At 48.4% G+C, this 16,282-nt stretch overlaps 32 non-coding genes and 2 pseudogenes across 32 annotated transcripts; all 34 read left to right on the top strand.

Moving 5' to 3' along the window:
* Positions 1 to 48: 48 nt before the first annotated feature.
* LOC147969333 (5S ribosomal RNA) lies at positions 49 to 161 on the top strand (annotated as a pseudogene).
* A 364-nt stretch (positions 162 to 525) lies between these two features.
* Positions 526 to 644, top strand: LOC147969332 (5S ribosomal RNA). The gene has a single exon (XR_015606011.1). It is a non-coding gene; the product is annotated as a 5S ribosomal RNA (ribosomal RNA).
* Positions 645 to 1,008: 364 nt separating this feature from the next.
* On the top strand, positions 1,009 to 1,125 carry LOC147969331 (5S ribosomal RNA). Its single transcript, XR_015606569.1, has one exon. It is a non-coding gene; the product is annotated as a 5S ribosomal RNA (ribosomal RNA).
* A 364-nt stretch (positions 1,126 to 1,489) lies between these two features.
* LOC147969330 (5S ribosomal RNA) lies at positions 1,490 to 1,608 on the top strand. Its single transcript, XR_015604992.1, has one exon. It is a non-coding gene; the product is annotated as a 5S ribosomal RNA (ribosomal RNA).
* Positions 1,609 to 1,972: 364 nt separating this feature from the next.
* Positions 1,973 to 2,091, top strand: LOC147969329 (5S ribosomal RNA). Its single transcript, XR_015605995.1, has one exon. It is a non-coding gene; the product is annotated as a 5S ribosomal RNA (ribosomal RNA).
* Positions 2,092 to 2,455: 364 nt separating this feature from the next.
* LOC147969328 (5S ribosomal RNA) lies at positions 2,456 to 2,574 on the top strand. Its single transcript, XR_015606629.1, has one exon. It is a non-coding gene; the product is annotated as a 5S ribosomal RNA (ribosomal RNA).
* A 364-nt stretch (positions 2,575 to 2,938) lies between these two features.
* On the top strand, positions 2,939 to 3,057 carry LOC147969327 (5S ribosomal RNA). The gene has a single exon (XR_015604991.1). It is a non-coding gene; the product is annotated as a 5S ribosomal RNA (ribosomal RNA).
* Positions 3,058 to 3,421: 364 nt separating this feature from the next.
* On the top strand, positions 3,422 to 3,540 carry LOC147969326 (5S ribosomal RNA). Its single transcript, XR_015605737.1, has one exon. It is a non-coding gene; the product is annotated as a 5S ribosomal RNA (ribosomal RNA).
* Positions 3,541 to 3,904: 364 nt separating this feature from the next.
* LOC147969325 (5S ribosomal RNA) lies at positions 3,905 to 4,023 on the top strand. The gene has a single exon (XR_015605994.1). It is a non-coding gene; the product is annotated as a 5S ribosomal RNA (ribosomal RNA).
* A 364-nt stretch (positions 4,024 to 4,387) lies between these two features.
* Positions 4,388 to 4,506, top strand: LOC147969324 (5S ribosomal RNA). The gene has a single exon (XR_015606628.1). It is a non-coding gene; the product is annotated as a 5S ribosomal RNA (ribosomal RNA).
* Positions 4,507 to 4,870: 364 nt separating this feature from the next.
* Positions 4,871 to 4,989, top strand: LOC147969323 (5S ribosomal RNA). Its single transcript, XR_015604990.1, has one exon. It is a non-coding gene; the product is annotated as a 5S ribosomal RNA (ribosomal RNA).
* A 364-nt stretch (positions 4,990 to 5,353) lies between these two features.
* Positions 5,354 to 5,472, top strand: LOC147969322 (5S ribosomal RNA). The gene has a single exon (XR_015605736.1). It is a non-coding gene; the product is annotated as a 5S ribosomal RNA (ribosomal RNA).
* Positions 5,473 to 5,836: 364 nt separating this feature from the next.
* Positions 5,837 to 5,955, top strand: LOC147969321 (5S ribosomal RNA). Its single transcript, XR_015606002.1, has one exon. It is a non-coding gene; the product is annotated as a 5S ribosomal RNA (ribosomal RNA).
* A 364-nt stretch (positions 5,956 to 6,319) lies between these two features.
* Positions 6,320 to 6,436, top strand: LOC147969320 (5S ribosomal RNA; annotated as a pseudogene).
* A 287-nt stretch (positions 6,437 to 6,723) lies between these two features.
* Positions 6,724 to 6,842, top strand: LOC147969319 (5S ribosomal RNA). The gene has a single exon (XR_015606568.1). It is a non-coding gene; the product is annotated as a 5S ribosomal RNA (ribosomal RNA).
* A 364-nt stretch (positions 6,843 to 7,206) lies between these two features.
* LOC147969318 (5S ribosomal RNA) lies at positions 7,207 to 7,325 on the top strand. Its single transcript, XR_015604989.1, has one exon. It is a non-coding gene; the product is annotated as a 5S ribosomal RNA (ribosomal RNA).
* Positions 7,326 to 7,689: 364 nt separating this feature from the next.
* LOC147969317 (5S ribosomal RNA) lies at positions 7,690 to 7,808 on the top strand. Its single transcript, XR_015605735.1, has one exon. It is a non-coding gene; the product is annotated as a 5S ribosomal RNA (ribosomal RNA).
* A 364-nt stretch (positions 7,809 to 8,172) lies between these two features.
* On the top strand, positions 8,173 to 8,291 carry LOC147969316 (5S ribosomal RNA). The gene has a single exon (XR_015606158.1). It is a non-coding gene; the product is annotated as a 5S ribosomal RNA (ribosomal RNA).
* A 364-nt stretch (positions 8,292 to 8,655) lies between these two features.
* LOC147969315 (5S ribosomal RNA) lies at positions 8,656 to 8,774 on the top strand. The gene has a single exon (XR_015604988.1). It is a non-coding gene; the product is annotated as a 5S ribosomal RNA (ribosomal RNA).
* A 364-nt stretch (positions 8,775 to 9,138) lies between these two features.
* On the top strand, positions 9,139 to 9,257 carry LOC147969314 (5S ribosomal RNA). The gene has a single exon (XR_015605932.1). It is a non-coding gene; the product is annotated as a 5S ribosomal RNA (ribosomal RNA).
* Positions 9,258 to 9,621: 364 nt separating this feature from the next.
* On the top strand, positions 9,622 to 9,740 carry LOC147969313 (5S ribosomal RNA). Its single transcript, XR_015604987.1, has one exon. It is a non-coding gene; the product is annotated as a 5S ribosomal RNA (ribosomal RNA).
* A 364-nt stretch (positions 9,741 to 10,104) lies between these two features.
* On the top strand, positions 10,105 to 10,223 carry LOC147969312 (5S ribosomal RNA). Its single transcript, XR_015606157.1, has one exon. It is a non-coding gene; the product is annotated as a 5S ribosomal RNA (ribosomal RNA).
* Positions 10,224 to 10,587: 364 nt separating this feature from the next.
* On the top strand, positions 10,588 to 10,706 carry LOC147969311 (5S ribosomal RNA). Its single transcript, XR_015605734.1, has one exon. It is a non-coding gene; the product is annotated as a 5S ribosomal RNA (ribosomal RNA).
* Positions 10,707 to 11,070: 364 nt separating this feature from the next.
* Positions 11,071 to 11,189, top strand: LOC147969310 (5S ribosomal RNA). The gene has a single exon (XR_015605352.1). It is a non-coding gene; the product is annotated as a 5S ribosomal RNA (ribosomal RNA).
* Positions 11,190 to 11,553: 364 nt separating this feature from the next.
* LOC147969309 (5S ribosomal RNA) lies at positions 11,554 to 11,672 on the top strand. The gene has a single exon (XR_015605733.1). It is a non-coding gene; the product is annotated as a 5S ribosomal RNA (ribosomal RNA).
* A 364-nt stretch (positions 11,673 to 12,036) lies between these two features.
* LOC147969308 (5S ribosomal RNA) lies at positions 12,037 to 12,155 on the top strand. Its single transcript, XR_015605732.1, has one exon. It is a non-coding gene; the product is annotated as a 5S ribosomal RNA (ribosomal RNA).
* Positions 12,156 to 12,519: 364 nt separating this feature from the next.
* Positions 12,520 to 12,638, top strand: LOC147969307 (5S ribosomal RNA). Its single transcript, XR_015604986.1, has one exon. It is a non-coding gene; the product is annotated as a 5S ribosomal RNA (ribosomal RNA).
* A 364-nt stretch (positions 12,639 to 13,002) lies between these two features.
* Positions 13,003 to 13,121, top strand: LOC147969306 (5S ribosomal RNA). The gene has a single exon (XR_015604985.1). It is a non-coding gene; the product is annotated as a 5S ribosomal RNA (ribosomal RNA).
* A 364-nt stretch (positions 13,122 to 13,485) lies between these two features.
* On the top strand, positions 13,486 to 13,604 carry LOC147969305 (5S ribosomal RNA). Its single transcript, XR_015606285.1, has one exon. It is a non-coding gene; the product is annotated as a 5S ribosomal RNA (ribosomal RNA).
* A 364-nt stretch (positions 13,605 to 13,968) lies between these two features.
* Positions 13,969 to 14,087, top strand: LOC147969304 (5S ribosomal RNA). Its single transcript, XR_015605731.1, has one exon. It is a non-coding gene; the product is annotated as a 5S ribosomal RNA (ribosomal RNA).
* A 364-nt stretch (positions 14,088 to 14,451) lies between these two features.
* Positions 14,452 to 14,570, top strand: LOC147969303 (5S ribosomal RNA). Its single transcript, XR_015605730.1, has one exon. It is a non-coding gene; the product is annotated as a 5S ribosomal RNA (ribosomal RNA).
* A 364-nt stretch (positions 14,571 to 14,934) lies between these two features.
* On the top strand, positions 14,935 to 15,053 carry LOC147969302 (5S ribosomal RNA). Its single transcript, XR_015605746.1, has one exon. It is a non-coding gene; the product is annotated as a 5S ribosomal RNA (ribosomal RNA).
* A 364-nt stretch (positions 15,054 to 15,417) lies between these two features.
* LOC147969301 (5S ribosomal RNA) lies at positions 15,418 to 15,536 on the top strand. The gene has a single exon (XR_015606382.1). It is a non-coding gene; the product is annotated as a 5S ribosomal RNA (ribosomal RNA).
* A 364-nt stretch (positions 15,537 to 15,900) lies between these two features.
* LOC147969300 (5S ribosomal RNA) lies at positions 15,901 to 16,019 on the top strand. Its single transcript, XR_015606169.1, has one exon. It is a non-coding gene; the product is annotated as a 5S ribosomal RNA (ribosomal RNA).
* The last annotated feature ends 263 nt before the right edge of the window (positions 16,020 to 16,282 follow it).

Raw genomic sequence — 16,282 nt, 5'->3', positions numbered from 1 at the left:
GGACGTGGGAGTGGGAAGCATAAGGGATGAAGCCGGGGGTAACATGTCGGATGCGATCATACCAGCACTAAAGCACCGGATCCCATCAGAACTCCGAAGTTAAGCGTGCTTGGGCGAGAGTAGGATGGGTGACCTCCTGGGAAGTCCTCGTGTTGCATTCCCTTTTTAATTATTTTTGTACGTACGTGAGGAACAGAACGCACGTGCGTGATATATATTAAGCCTGTCATCATATTTTTGACATTTGCGATATGTTTTAGCTCGGAGCTCGTTAGTCACGCGGCTAGGGAGAGTTGGGGCGCGAAAAGCGCGTTGTGAAAGGGGTGTAAAATACGTGTTGCTGCGGTATAGAGGGAGGGGTGGAAATCGTGGTAAACTCGTCTTCGTAGTTGAGCGAGAGAGTAAGTAGTATAGGGCATTATCCATTAGTAGGCGACGGTTGTAATGGTAGTAAGAACGTGTAGCCATCTTTGCAGCGGACGTGGGAGTGGGAAGCATAAGGGATGAAGCCGGGGGTAACATGTCGGATGCGATCATACCAGCACTAAAGCACCGGATTCCATCAGAACTCCGAAGTTAAGCGTGCTTGGGCGAGAGTAGTACTAGGATGGGTGACCTCCTGGGAAGTCCTCGTGTTGCATTCCCTTTTTAATTATTTTTGTACGTACGTGAGGAACAGAACGCACGTGCGTGATATATATTAAGCCTGTCATCATATTTTTGACATTTGCGATATGTTTTAGCTCGGAGCTCGTTAGTCACGCGGCTAGGGAGAGTTGGGGCGCGAAAAGCGCGTTGTGAAAGGGGTGTAAAATACGTGTTGCTGCGGTATAGAGGGAGGGGTGGAAATCGTGGTAAACTCGTCTTCGTAGTTGAGCGAGAGAGTAAGTAGTATAGGGCATTATCCATTAGTAGGCGACGGTTGTAATGGTAGTAAGAATGTATAGCCGTCTTTGCAGCGGACGTGGGAGTGGGAAGCATAAGGGATGAAGCCCGGGGTAACATGTCGGATGCGATCATACCAGCACTAAAGCACCGGATCCCATCAGAACTCCGAAGTTAAGCGTGCTTGGGCGAGAGTAGTACTAGGATGGGACCTCCTGGGAAGTCCTCGTGTTGCATTCCCTTTTTAATTATTTTTGTACGTACGTGAGGAACAGAACGCACGTGCGTGATATATATTAAGCCTGTCATCATATTTTTGACATTTGCGATATGTTTTAGCTCGGAGCTCGTTAGTCACGCGGCTAGGGAGAGTTGGGGCGCGAAAAGCGCGTTGTGAAAGGGGTGTAAAATACGTGTTGCTGCGGTATAGAGGGAGGGGTGGAAATCGTGGTAAACTCGTCTTCGTAGTTGAGCGAGAGAGTAAGTAGTATAGGGCATTATCCATTAGTAGGCGACGGTTGTAATGGTAGTAAGAACGTATAGCCGTCTTTGCAGCGGACGTGGGAGTGGGAAGCATAAGGGATGAAGCCGGGGGTAACATGTCGGATGCGATCATACCAGCACTAAAGCACCGGATCCCATCAGAACTCCGAAGTTAAGCGTGCTTGGGCGAGAGTAGTACTAGGATGGGTGACCTCCTGGGAAGTCCTCGTGTTGCATTCCCTTTTTAATTATTTTTGTACGTACGTGAGGAACAGAACGCACGTGCGTGATATATATTAAGCCTGTCATCATATTTTTGACATTTGCGATATGTTTTAGCTCGGAGCTCGTTAGTCACGCGGCTAGGGAGAGTTGGGGCGCGAAAAGCGCGTTGTGAAAGGGGTGTAAAATACGTGCTGCTGCGGTATAGAGGGAGGGGTGGAAATCGTGGTAAACTCGTCTTCGTAGTTGAGCGAGAGAGTAAGTAGTATAGGGCGTTATCCATTAGTAGGTGACGGTTGTAATGGTAGTAAGAATGTATAGCCGTCTTTGCAGCGGACGTGGGAGTGGGAAGCATAAGGGATGAAGCCGGGGGTAACATGTCGGATGCGATCATACCAGCACTAAAGCACCGGGTCCCATCAGAACTCCGAAGTTAAGCGTGCTTGGGCGAGAGTAGTACTAGGATGGGTGACCTCCTGGGAAGTCCTCGTGTTGCATTCCCTTTTTAATTATTTTTGTACGTACGTGAGGAACAGAACGCACGTGCGTGATATATATTAAGCCTGTCATCATATTTTTGACATTTGCGATATGTTTTAGCTCGGAGCTCGTTAGTCACGCGGCTAGGGAGAGTTGGGGCGCGAAAAGCGCGTTGTGAAAGGGGTGTAAAATACGTGTTGCTGCGGTATAGAGGGAGGGGTGGAAATCGTGGTAAACTCGTCTTCGTAGTTGAGCGAGAGAGTAAGTAGTATAGGGCATTATCCATTAGTAGGCGACGGTTGTAATGGTAGTAAGAATGTATAGCCGTCTTTGCAGCGGACGTGGGAGTGGGAAGCATAAGGGATGAAGCCGGGGGTAACATGTCGGATGCGATCATACCAGCACTAAAGCACCGGATCCCATCAGAACTTCGAAGTTAAGCGTGCTTGGCCGAGAGTAGTACTAGGATGGGTGACCTCCTGGGAAGTCCTCGTGTTGCATTCCCTTTTTAATTATTTTTGTACGTACGTGAGGAACAGAACGCACGTGCGTGATATATATTAAGCCTGTCATCATATTTTTGACATTTGCGATATGTTTTAGCTCGGAGCTCGTTAGTCACGCGGCTAGGGAGAGTTGGGGCGCGAAAAGCGCGTTGTGAAAGGGGTGTAAAATACGTGTTGCTGCAGTATAGAGGGAGGGGTGGAAATCGTGGTAAACTCGTCTTCGTAGTTGAGCGAGAGAGTAAGTAGTATAGGGCATTATCCATTAGTAGGCGACGGTTGTAATGGTAGTAAGAATGTATAGCCGTCTTTGCAGCGGACGTGGGAGTGGGAAGCATAAGGGATGAAGCCGGGGGTAACATGTCGGATGCGATCATACCAGCACTAAAGCACCGGATCCCATCAGAACTCCGAAGTTAAGCGTGCTTGGGCGAGAGTAGTACTAGGATGGGTGACCTCCTGGGAAGTCCTCGTGTTGCATTCCCTTTTTAATTATTTTTGTACGTACGTGAGGAACAGAACGCACGTGCGTGATATATATTAAGCCTGTCATCATATTTTTGACATTTGCGATATGTTTTAGCTCGGAGCTCGTTAGTCACGCGGCTAGGGAGAGTTGGGGCGCGAAAAGCGCGTTGTGAAAGGGGTGTAAAATACGTGTTGCTGCGGTATAGAGGGAGGGGTGGAAATCGTGGTAAACTCGTCTTCGTAGTTGAGCGAGAGAGTAAGTAGTATAGGGCATTATCCATTAGTAGGCGACGGTTGTAATGGTAGTAAGAATGTATAGCCGTCTTTGCAGCGGACGTGGGAGTGGGAAGCATAAGGGATGAAGCCGGGGGTAGCATGTCGGATGCGATCATACCAGCACTAAAGCACCGGATCCCATCAGAACTCCGAAGTTAAGCGTGCTTGGGCGAGAGTAGTACTACGATGGGTGACCTCCTGGGAAGTCCTCGTGTTGCATTCCCTTTTTAATTATTTTTGTGCGTACGTGAGGAACAGAACGCACGTGCGTGATATATATTAAGCCTGTCATCATATTTTTGACATTTGCGATATGTTTTAGCTCGGAGCTCGTTAGTCACGCGGCTAGGGAGAGTTGGGGCGCGAAAAGCGCGTTGTGAAAGGGGTGTAAAATACGTGCTGCTGCGGTATAGAGGGAGGGGTGGAAATCGTGGTAAACTCGTCTTCGTAGTTGAGCGAGAGAGTAAGTAGTATAGGGCGTTATCCATTAGTAGGTGACGGTTGTAATGGTAGTAAGAATGTATAGCCGTCTTTGCAGCGGACGTGGGAGTGGGAAGCATAAGGGATGAAGCCGGGGGTAACATGTCGGATGCGATCATACCAGCACTAAAGCACCGGGTCCCATCAGAACTCCGAAGTTAAGCGTGCTTGGGCGAGAGTAGTACTAGGATGGGTGACCTCCTGGGAAGTCCTCGTGTTGCATTCCCTTTTTAATTATTTTTGTACGTACGTGAGGAACAGAACGCACGTGCGTGATATATATTAAGCCTGTCATCATATTTTTGACATTTGCGATATGTTTTAGCTCGGAGCTCGTTAGTCACGCGGCTAGGGAGAGTTGGGGCGCGAAAAGCGCGTTGTGAAAGGGGTGTAAAATACGTGTTGCTGCGGTATAGAGGGAGGGGTGGAAATCGTGGTAAACTCGTCTTCGTAGTTGAGCGAGAGAGTAAGTAGTATAGGGCATTATCCATTAGTAGGCGACGGTTGTAATGGTAGTAAGAATGTATAGCCGTCTTTGCAGCGGACGTGGGAGTGGGAAGCATAAGGGATGAAGCCGGGGGTAACATGTCGGATGCGATCATACCAGCACTAAAGCACCGGATCCCATCAGAACTTCGAAGTTAAGCGTGCTTGGCCGAGAGTAGTACTAGGATGGGTGACCTCCTGGGAAGTCCTCGTGTTGCATTCCCTTTTTAATTATTTTTGTACGTACGTGAGGAACAGAACGCACGTGCGTGATATATATTAAGCCTGTCATCATATTTTTGACATTTGCGATATGTTTTAGCTCGGAGCTCGTTAGTCACGCGGCTAGGGAGAGTTGGGGCGCGAAAAGCGCGTTGTGAAAGGGGTGTAAAATACGTGTTGCTGCAGTATAGAGGGAGGGGTGGAAATCGTGGTAAACTCGTCTTCGTAGTTGAGCGAGAGAGTAAGTAGTATAGGGCATTATCCATTAGTAGGCGACGGTTGTAATGGTAGTAAGAATGTATAGCCGTCTTTGCAGCGGACGTGGGAGTGGGAAGCATAAGGGATGAAGCCGGGGGTAACATGTCGGATGCGATCATACCAGCACTAAAGCACCGGATCCCATCAGAACTCCGAAGTTAAGCGTGCTTGGGCGAGAGTAGTACTAGGATGGGTGACCTCCTGGGAAGTCCTCGTGTTGCATTCCCTTTTTAATTATTTTTGTACGTACGTGAGGAACAGAACGCACGTGCGTGATATATATTAAGCCTGTCATCATATTTTTGACATTTGCGATATGTTTTAGCTCGGAGCTCGTTAGTCACGCGGCTAGGGAGAGTTGGGGCGCGAAAAGCGCGTTGTGAAAGGGGTGTAAAATACGTGTTGCTGCGGTATAGAGGGAGGGGTGGAAATCGTGGTAAACTCGTCTTCGTAGTTGAGCGAGAGAGTAAGTAGTATAGGGCATTATCCATTAGTAGGCGACGGTTGTAATGGTAGTAAGAATGTATAGCCGTCTTTGCAGCGGACGTGGGAGTGGGAAGCATAAGGGATGAAGCCGGGGGTAGCATGTCGGATGCGATCATACCAGCACTAAAGCACCGGATCCCATCAGAACTCCGAAGTTAAGCGTGCTTGGGCGAGAGTAGTACTACGATGGGTGACCTCCTGGGAAGTCCTCGTGTTGCATTCCCTTTTTAATTATTTTTGTGCGTACGTGAGGAACAGAACGCACGTGCGTGATATATATTAAGCCTGTCATCATATTTTTGACATTTGCGATATGTTTTAGCTCGGAGCTCGTTAGTCACGCGGCTAGGGAGAGTTGGGGCGCGAAAAGCGCGTTGTGAAAGGGGTGTAAAATACGTGTTGCTGCGGTATAGAGGGAGGGGTGGAAATCGTGGTAAACTCGTCTTCGTAGTTGAGCGAGAGAGTAAGTAGTATAGGGCATTATCCATTAGTAGGCGACGGTTGTAATGGTAGTAAGAATGTATAGCCGTCTTTGTAGCGGACGTGGGAGTGGGAAGCATAAGGGATGAAGCCGGGGGTAACATGTCGGATGCGATCATACCAGCACTAAAGCACCGGATCCCATCAGAACTCCGAAGTTAAGCGTGCTTGGGCGAGAGTAGTACTAGGATGGGTGACCTCCTGGGAAGTCCTCGTGTTGCAATCCCTTTTTAATTATTTTTGTACGTACGTGAGGAACAGAACGCACGTGCGTGATATATATTAAGCCTGTCATCATATTTTTGACATTTGCGATATGTTTTAGCTCGGAGCTCGTTAGTCACGCGGCTAGGGAGAGTTGGGGCGCGAAAAGCGCGTTGTGAAAGGGGTGTAAAATACGTGTTGCTGCTGTATAGAGGGAGGGGTGGAAATCGTGGTAAACTCGTATTCGTAGTTGAGCGAGAGAGTAAGTAGTATAGGGCATTATCCATTAGTAGGCGACGGTTGTAATGGTAGTAAGAATGTATAGCCGTCTTTGTAGCGGACGTGGGAGTGGGAAGCATAAGGGATGAAGCCGGGGGTAACATGTCGGATGCGATCATACCAGCACTAAAGCACCGGATCCCATCAGAACTCCGAAGTTAAGCGTGCTTGGGCGAGAGTAGTACTACGATGCGTGATATATATTAAGCCTGTCATCATATTTTTGACATTTGCGATATGTTTTAGCTCGGAGCTCGTTAGTCACGCGGCTAGGGAGAGTTGGGGCGCGAAAAGCGCGTTGTGAAAGGGGTGTAAAATATGTGTTGCTGCGGTATAGAGGGAGGGGTGGAAATCGTGGTAAACTCGTCTTCGTAGTTGAGCGAGAGAGTAAGTAGTATAGGGCATTATCCATTAGTAGGCGACGGTTGTAATGGTAGTAAGAATGTATAGCCGTCTTTGTAGCGGACGTGGGAGTGGGAAGCATAAGGGATGAAGCCGGGGGTAACATGTCGGATGCGATCATACCAGCACTAAAGCACCGGATCCCATCAGAACTCCGAAGTTAAGCGTGCTTGGGCAAGAGTAGTACTAGGATGGGTGACTTCCTGGGAAGTCCTCGTGTTGCATTCCCTTTTTAATTATTTTTGTACGTACGTGAGGAACAGAACGCACGTGCGTGATATATATTAAGCCTGTCATCATATTTTTAACATTTGCGATATGTTTTAGCTCGGAGCTCGTTAGTCACGCGGCTAGGGAGAGTTGGGGCGCGAAAAGCGCGTTGTGAAAGGGGTGTAAAATACGTGTTGCTGCGGTATAGAGGGAGGGGTGGAAATCGTGGTAAACTCGTCTTCGTAGTTGAGCGAGAGAGTAAGTAGTATAGGGCATTATCCATTAGTAGGCGACGGTTGTAATGGTAGTAAGAATGTATAGCCGTCTTTGCAGCGGACGTGGGAGTGGGAAGCATAAGGGATGAAGCCGGGGGTAACATGTCGGATGCGATCATACCAGCACTAAAGCACCGGATCCCATCAGAACTCCGAAGTTAAGCGTGCTTGGGCGAGAGTAGTACTAGGATGGGTGACCTCCTGGGAAGTCCTCGTGTTGCATTCCCTTTTTAATTATTTTTGTACGTACGTGAGGAACAGAACGCACGTGCGTGATATATATTAAGCCTGTCATCATATTTTTGACATTTGCGATATGTTTTAGCTCGGAGCTCGTTAGTCACGCGGCTAGGGAGAGTTGGGGCGCGAAAAGCGTGTTGTGAAAGGGGTGTAAAATACGTGTTGCTGCGGTATAGAGGGAGGGGTGGAAATCGTGGTAAACTCGTCTTCGTAGTTGAGCGAGAGAGTAAGTAGTATAGGGCATTATCCATTAGTAGGCGACGGTTGTAATGGTAGTAAGAATGTATAGCCGTCTTTGCAGCGGACGTGGGAGTGGGAAGCATAAGGGATGAAGCCGGGGGTAACATGTCGGATGCGATCATACCAGCACTAAAGCACCGGATCCCATCAGAACTCCGAAGTTAAGCGTGCTTGGGCGAGAGTAGTACTACGATGGGTGACCTCCTGGGAAGTCCTCGTGTTGCATTCCCTTTTTCATTATTTTTGTACGTACGTGAGGAACAGAACGCACGTGCGTGATATATATTAAGCCTGTCATCATATTTTTGACATTTGCGATATGTTTTAGCTCGGAGCTCGTTAGTCACGCGGCTAGGGAGAGTTGGGGCGCGAAAAGCGCGTTGTGAAAGGGGTGTAAAATACGTGTTGCTGCGGTATAGAGGGAGGGGTGGAAATCGTGGTAAACTCGTCTTCGTAGTTGAGCGAGAGAGTAAGTAGTATAGGGCATTATCCATTAGTAGGCGACGGTTGTAATGGTAGTAAGAATGTATAGCCGTCTTTCCAGCGGACGTGGGAGTGGGAAGCATAAGGGATGAAGCCGGGGGTAACATGTCGGATGCGATCGTACCAGCACTAAAGCACCGGATCCCATCAGAACTCCGAAGTTAAGCGTGCTTGGGCGAGAGTAGTACTAGGATGGGTGACCTCCTGGGAAGTCCTCGTGTTGCATTCCCTTTTTAATTATTTTTGTACGTACGTGAGGAACAGAACGCACGTGCGTGATATATATTAAGCCTGTCATCATATTTTTGACATTTGTGATATGTTTTAGCTCGGAGCTCGTTAGTCACGCGGCTAGGGAGAGTTGGGGCGCGAAAAGCGCGTTGTGAAAGGGGTGTAAAATACGTGTTGCTGCGGTATAGAGGGAGGGGTGGAAATCGTGGTAAACTCGTCTTCGTAGTTGAGCGAGAGAGTAAGTAGTATAGGGCATTATCCATTAGTAGGCGACGGTTGTAATGGTAGTAAGAATGTATAGCCGTCTTTGCAGCGGACGTGGGAGTGGGAAGCATAAGGGATGAAGCCGGGGGTAACATGTCGGATGCGATCATACCAGCACTAAAGCACCGGATCCCATCAGAACTCCGAAGTTAAGCGTGCTTGGGCGAGAGTAGTACTAGGATGGGTGACCTCCTGGGAAGTCCTCGTGTTGCATTCCCTTTTTAATTATTTTTGTACGTACGTGAGGAACAGAACGCACGTGCGTGATATATATTAAGCCTGTCATCATATTTTTGACATTTGCGATATGTTTTAGCTCGGAGCTCGTTAGTCACGCGGCTAGGGAGAGTTGGGGCGCGAAAAGCGCGTTGTGAAAGGGGTGTAAAATACGTGTTGCTGCGGTATAGAGGGAGGGGTGGAAATCGTGGTAAACTCGTCTTCGTAGTTGAGCGAGAGAGTAAGTAGTATAGGGCATTATCCATTAGTAGGCGACGGTTGTAATGGTAGTAAGAATGTATAGCCGTCTTTGCAGCGGACGTGGGAGTGGAAAGCATAAGGGATGAAGCCGGGGGTAACATGTCGGATGCGATCATACCAGCACTAAAGCACCGGATCCCATCAGAACTCTGAAGTTAAGCGTGCTTGGGCGAGAGTAGTACTAGGATGGGTGACCTCCTGGGAAGTCCTCGTGTTGCATTCCCTTTTTAATTATTTTTGTACGTACGTGAGGAACAGAACGCACGTGCGTGATATATATTAAGCCTGTCATCATATTTTTGACATTTGCGATATGTTTTAGCTCGGAGCTCGTTAGTCACGCGGCTAGGGAGAGTTGGGGCGCGAAAAGCGCGTTGTGAAAGGGGTGTAAAATACGTGTTGCTGCGGTATAGAGGGAGGGGTGGAAATCGTGGTAAACTCGTCTTCGTAGTTGAGCGAGAGAGTAAGTAGTATAGGGCATTATCCATTAGTAGGCGACGGTTGTAATGGTAGTAAGAATGTATAGCCGTCTTTGCAGCGGACGTGGGAGTGGGAAGCATAAGGGATGAAGCCGGGGGTAACATGTCGGATGCGATCATACCAGCACTAAAGCACCGGATCCCATCAGAACTCCGAAGTTAAGCGTGCTTGGGCGAGAGTAGTACTAGGATGGGTGACCTCCTGGGAAGTCCTCGTGTTGCATTCCCTTTTTAATTATTTTTGTACGTACGTGAGGAACAGAACGCACGTGCGTGATATATATTAAGCCTGTCATCATATTTTTGACATTTGCGATATGTTTTAGCTCGGAGCTCGTTAGTCACGCGGCTAGGGAGAGTTGGGGCGCGAAAAGCGCGTTGTGAAAGGGGTGTAAAATACGTGTTGCTGCGGTATAGAGGGAGGGGTGGAAATCGTGGTAAACTCGTCTTCGTAGTTGAGCGAGAGAGTAAGTAGTATAGGGCATTATCCATTAGTAGGCGACGGTTGTAATGGTAGTAAGAATGTATAGCCGTCTTTGCAGCGGACGTGGGAGTGGGAAGCATAAGGGATGAAGCCGGGGGTAACATGTCGGATGCGATCGTACCAGCACTAAAGCACCGGATCCCATCAGAACTCCGAAGTTAAGCGTGCTTGGGCGAGAGTAGTACTAGGATGGGTGACCTCCTGGGAAGTCCTCGTGTTGCATTCCCTTTTTAATTATTTTTGTACGTACGTGAGGAACAGAACGCACGTGCGTGATATATATTAAGCCTGTCATCATATTTTTGACATTTGCGATATGTTTTAGCTCGGAGCTCGTTAGTCACGCGGCTAGGGAGAGTTGGGGCGCGAAAAGCGCGTTGTGAAAGGGGTGTAAAATACGTGTTGCTGCGGTATAGAGGGAGGGGTGGAAATCGTGGTAAACTCGTCTTCGTAGTTGAGCGAGAGAGTAAGTAGTATAGGGCATTATCCATTAGTAGGCGACGGTTGTAATGGTAGTAAGAATGTATAGCCGTCTTTGCAGCGGACGTGGGAGTGGGAAGCATAAGGGATGAAGCCGGGGGTAACATGTCGGATGCGATCATACCAGCACTAAAGCACCGGATCCCATCAGAACTCCGAAGTTAAGCGTGCTTGGGCGAGAGTAGTACTACGATGGGTGACCTCCTGGGAAGTCCTCGTGTTGCATTCCCTTTTTAATTATTTTTGTACGTACGTGAGGAACAGAACGCACGTGCGTGATATATATTAAGCCTGTCATCATATTTTTGACATTTGCGATATGTTTTAGCTCGGAGCTCGTTAGTCACGCGGCTAGGGAGAGTTGGGGCGCGAAAAGCGCGTTGTGAAAGGGGTGTAAAATACGTGTTGCTGCGGTATAGAGGGAGGGGTGGAAATCGTGGTAAACTCGTCTTCGTAGTTGAGCGAGAGAGTAAGTAGTATAGGGCATTATCCATTAGTAGGCGACGGTTGTAATGGTAGTAAGAATGTATAGCCGTCTTTGCAGCGGACGTGGGAGTGGGAAGCATAAGGGATGAAGCCGGGGGTAACATGTCGGATGCGATCATACCAGCACTAAAGCACCGGATCCCATCAGAACTCCGAAGTTAAGCGTGCTTGGGCGAGAGTAGTACTAGGATGGGTGACCTCCTGGGAAGTCCACGTGTTGCATTCCCTTTTTAATTATTTTTGTACGTACGTGAGGAACAGAACGCACGTGGGTGATATATATTAAGCCTGTCATCATATTTTTGACATTTGCGATATGTTTTAGCTCGGAGCTCGTTAGTCACGCGGCTAGGGAGAGTTGGGGCGCGAAAAGCGCGTTGTGAAAGGGGTGTAAAATACGTGTTGCTGCGGTATAGAGGGAGGGGTGGAAATCGTGGTAAACTCGTCTTCGTAGTTGAGCGAGAGAGTAAGTAGTATAGGGCATTATCCATTAGTAGGCGACGGTTGTAATGGTAGTAAGAATGTATAGCCGTCTTTGCAGCGGACGTGGGAGTGGGAAGCATAAGGGATGAAGCCGGGGGTAACATGTCGGATGCGATCATACCAGCACTAAAGCACCGGATCCCATCAGAACTCCGAAGTTAAGCGTGCTTGGGCGAGAGTAGTACTACGATGGGTGACCTCCTGGGAAGTCCTCGTGTTGCATTCCCTTTTTAATTATTTTTGTACGTACGTGAGGAACAGAACGCACGTGCGTGATATATATTAAGCCTGTCATCATATTTTTGACATTTGCGATATGTTTTAGCTCGGAGCTCGTTAGTCACGCGGCTAGGGAGAGTTGGGGCGCGAAAAGCGCGTTGTGAAAGGGGTGTAAAATACGTGTTGCTGCGGTATAGAGGGAGGGGTGGAAATCGTGGTAAACTCGTCTTCGTAGTTGAGCGAGAGAGTAAGTAGTATAGGGCATTATCCATTAGTAGGCGACGGTTGTAATGGTAGTAAGAATGTATAGCCGTCTATGCAGCGGACGTGGGAGTGGGAAGCATAAGGGATGAAGACGGGGGTAACATGTCGGATGCGATCATACCAGCACTAAAGCACCGGATCCCATCAGAACTCCGAAGTTAAGCGTGCTTGGGCGAGAGTAGTACTACGATGGGTGACCTCCTGGGAAGTCCTCGTGTTGCATTCCCTTTTTAATTATTTTTGTACGTACGTGAGGAACAGAACGCACGTGCGTGATATATATTAAGCCTGTCATCATATTTCTGACATTTGCGATATGTTTTAGCTCGGAGCTCGTTAGTCACGCGGCTAGGGAGAGTTGGGGCGCGAAAAGCGCGTTGTGAAAGGGGTGTAAAATACGTGTTGCTGCGGTATAGAGGGAGGGGTGGAAATCGTGGTAAACTCGTCTTCGTAGTTGAGCGAGAGAGTAAGTAGTATAGGGCATTATCCATTAGTAGGCGACGGTTGTAATGGTAGTAAGAATGTATAGCCGTCTTTGCAGCGGACGTGGGAGTGGGAAGCATAAGGGATGAAGCCGGGGGTAACATGTCGGATGCGATCATACCAGCACTAAAGCACCGGATCCCATCAGAACTCCGAAGTTAAGCGTGCTTGGGCGAGAGTAGTACTAGGATGGGTGACCTCCTGGGAAGTCCTCGTGTTGCATTCCCTTTTTAATTATTTTTGTACGTACGTGAGGAACAGAACGCACGTGCGTGATATATATTAAGCCTGTCATCATATTTCTGACATTTGCGATATGTTTTAGCTCGGAGCTCGTTAGTCACGCGGCTAGGGAGAGTTGGGGCGCGAAAAGCGCGTTGTGAAAGGGGTGTAAAATACGTGTTGCTGCGGTATAGAGGGAGGGGTGGAAATCGTGGTAAACTCGTCTTCGTAGTTGAGCGAGAGAGTAAGTAGTATAGGGCATTATCCATTAGTAGGCGACGGTTGTAATGGTAGTAAGAATGTATAGCCGTCTTTGCAGCGGACGTGGGAGTGGGAAGCATAAGGGATGAAGCCGGGGGTAACATGTCGGATGCGATCATACCAGCACTAAAGCACCGGATCCCATCAGAACTCCGAAGTTAAGCGTGCTTGGGCGAGAGTAGTACTAGGATGGGTGACCTCCTGGGAAGTCCTCGTGTTGCATTCCCTTTTTAATTATTTTTGTACGTACGTGAGGAACAGAACGCACGTGCGTGATATATATTAAGCCTGTCATCATATTTTTGACATTTGCGATATGTTTTAGCTCGGAGCTCGTTAGTCACGCGGCTAGGGAGAGTTGGGGCGCGAAAAGCGCGTTGTGAAAGGGGTGTAAAATACGTGTTGCTGCGGTATAGAGGGAGGGGTGGAAATCGTGGTAAACTCGTCTTCGTAGTTGAGCGAGAGAGTAAGTAGTATAGGGCATTATCCATTAGTAGGCGACGGTTGTAATGGTAGTAAGAATGTATAGCCGTCTTTGTGGCGGACGTGGGAGTGGGAAGCATAAGGGATGAAGCCGGTGGTAACATGTTGGATGCGATCATACCAGCACTAAAGCACCGGATCCCATCAGAACTCCAAAGTTAAGCGTGCTTGGGCGAGAGTAGTACTAGGATGGGTGACCTCCTGGGAAGTCCTCGTGTTGCATTCCCTTTTTAATTATTTTTGTACGTACGTGAGGAACAGAACGCACGTGCGTGATATATATTAAGCCTGTCATCATATTTTTGACATTTGCGATATGTTTTAGCTCGGAGCTCGTTAGTCACGCGGCTAGGGAGAGTTGGGGCGCGAAAAGCGTGTTGTGAAAGGGGTGTAAAATACGTGTTGCTGCGGTATAGAGGGAGGGGTGGAAATCGTGGTAAACTCGTCTTCGTAGTTGAGCGAGAGAGTAAGTAGTATAGGGCATTATCCATTAGTAGGCGACGGTTGTAATGGTAGTAAGAATGTATAGCCGTCTTTGTAGCGGACGTGGGAGTGGGAAGCATAAGGGATGAAGCCGGGGGTAACATGTCGGATGCGATCATACCAGCACTAAAGCACCGGATCCCATCAGAACTCCGAAGTTAAGCGTGCTTGGGCGAGAGTAGTACTACGATGGGTGACCTCCTGGGAAGTCCTCGTGTTGCATTCCCTTTTTAATTATTTTTTTACGTACGTGAGGAACAGAACGCACGTGCGTGATATATATTAAGCCTGTCATCATATTTTTGACATTTGCGATATGTTTTAGCTCGGAGCTCGTTAGTCACGCGGCTAGGGAGAGTTGGGGCGCGAAAAGCGCGTTGTGAAAGGGGTGTAAAATACGTGTTGCTGCGGTATAGAGGGAGGGGTGGAAATCGTGGTAAACTCGTCTTCGTAGTTGAGCGAGAGAGTAAGTAGTATAGGGCATTATCCATTAGTAGGCGACGGTTGTAATGGTAGTAAGAATGTATAGCCGTCTTTGCAGCGGACGTGGGAGTGGGAAGCATAAGGGATGAAGCCGGGGGTAACATGTCGGATGCGATCATACCAGCACTAAAGCACCGGATCCCATCAGAACTCCGAAGTTAAGCGTGCTTGGGCGAGAGTAGTACTACGATGGGTGACCTCCTGGGAAGTCCTCGTGTTGCATTCCCTTTTTAATTATTTTTGTACGTACGTGAGGAACAGAACGCACGTGCGTGATATATATTAAGCCTGTCATCATATTTTTGACATTTGCGATATGTTTTAGCTCGGAGCTCGTTAGTCACGCGGCTAGGGAGAGTTGGGGCGCGAAAAGCGCGTTGTGAAAGGGGTGTAAAATACGTGTTGCTGCGGTATAGAGGGAGGGGTGGAAATCGTGGTAAACTCGTCTTCGTAGTTGAGCGAGAGAGTAAGTAGTATAGGGCATTATCCATTAGTAGGCGACGGTTGTAATGGTAGTAAGAATGTATAGCCGTCTTTGCAGCGGACGTGGGAGTGGGAAGCATAAGGGATGAAGCCGGGGGTAACATGTCGGATGCGATCATACCAGCACTAAAGCACCGGATCCCATCAGAACTCCGAAGTTAAGCGTGCTTGGGCGAGAGTAGTACTAGGATGGGTGACCTCCTGAGAAGTCCTCGTGTTGCATTCCCTTTTTAATTATTTTTGTACGTACGTGAGGAACAGAACGCACGTGCGTGATATATATTAAGCCTGTCATCATATTTTTGACATTTGCGATATGTTTTAGCTCGGAGCTCGTTAGTCACGCGGCTAGGGAGAGTTGGGGCGCGAAAAGCGCGTTGTGAAAGGGGTGTAAAATACGTGTTGCTGCGGTATAGAGGGAGGGGTGGAAATCGTGGTAAACTCGTCTTCGTAGTTGAGCGAGAGAGTAAGTAGTATAGGGCATTATCCATTAGTAGGCGACGGTTGTAATGGTAGTAAGAATGTATAGCCGTCTTTGTAGCGGACGTGGGAGTGGGAAGCATAAGGGATGAAGCCGGTGGTAACATGTCGGATGCGATCATACCAGCACTAAAGCACCGGATCCCATCAGAACTCCGAAGTTGAGCGTGCTTGGGCGAGAGTAGTACTAGGATGGGTGACCTCCTGGGAAGTCCTCGTGTTGCATTCCCTTTTTAATTATTTTTGTACGTACATGAGGAACAGAACGCACGTGCGTGATATATATTAAGCCTGTCATCATATTTTTGACATTTGCGATATGTTTTAGCTCGGAGCTCGTTAGTCACGCGGCTAGGGAGAGTTGGGGCGCGAAAAGCGCGTTGTGAAAGGGGTGTAAAATACGTGTTGCTGCGGTATAGAGGGAGGTGTGGAAATCGTGGTAAACTCGTCTTCGTAGTTGAGCGAGAGAGTAAGTAGTATAGGGCATTATCCATTAGTAGGCGACGGTTGTAATGGTAGTAAGAATGTATAGCCGTCTTTGCAGCGGACGTGGGAGTGGGAAGCATAAGGGATGAAGCCGGGGGTAACATGTCGGATGCGATCATACCAGCACTAAAGCACCGGATCCCATCAGAACTCCGAAGTTAAGCGTGCTTGGGTGAGAGTAGTACTACGATGGGTGACCTCCTGGGAAGTCCTCGTGTTGCATTCCCTTTTTAATTATTTTTGTACGTACGTGAGGAACAGAACGCACGTGCGTGATATATATTAAGCCTGTCATCATATTTTTGACATTTGCGATATGTTTTAGCTCGGAGCTCGTTAGTCACGCGGCTAGGGAGAGTTGGGGCGCGAAAAGCGCGTTGTGAAAGGGGTGTAAAATACGTGTTGCTGCGGTATAGAGGGAGGGGTGGAAATCGTGGTAAACTCGTCTTCGTAGTTGAGCGAGAGAGTAAGTAGTATAGGGCATTATCC

This window comes from Triticum urartu, chromosome 5A (genome assembly GCF_056163025.1).
Source record: "Triticum urartu cultivar PI428250 chromosome 5A, HENAU_Tu73, whole genome shotgun sequence".
Taxonomy (NCBI): domain Eukaryota; kingdom Viridiplantae; phylum Streptophyta; class Magnoliopsida; order Poales; family Poaceae; genus Triticum; species Triticum urartu.
This window is presented reverse-complemented; position numbering and strand designations above follow the sequence as displayed.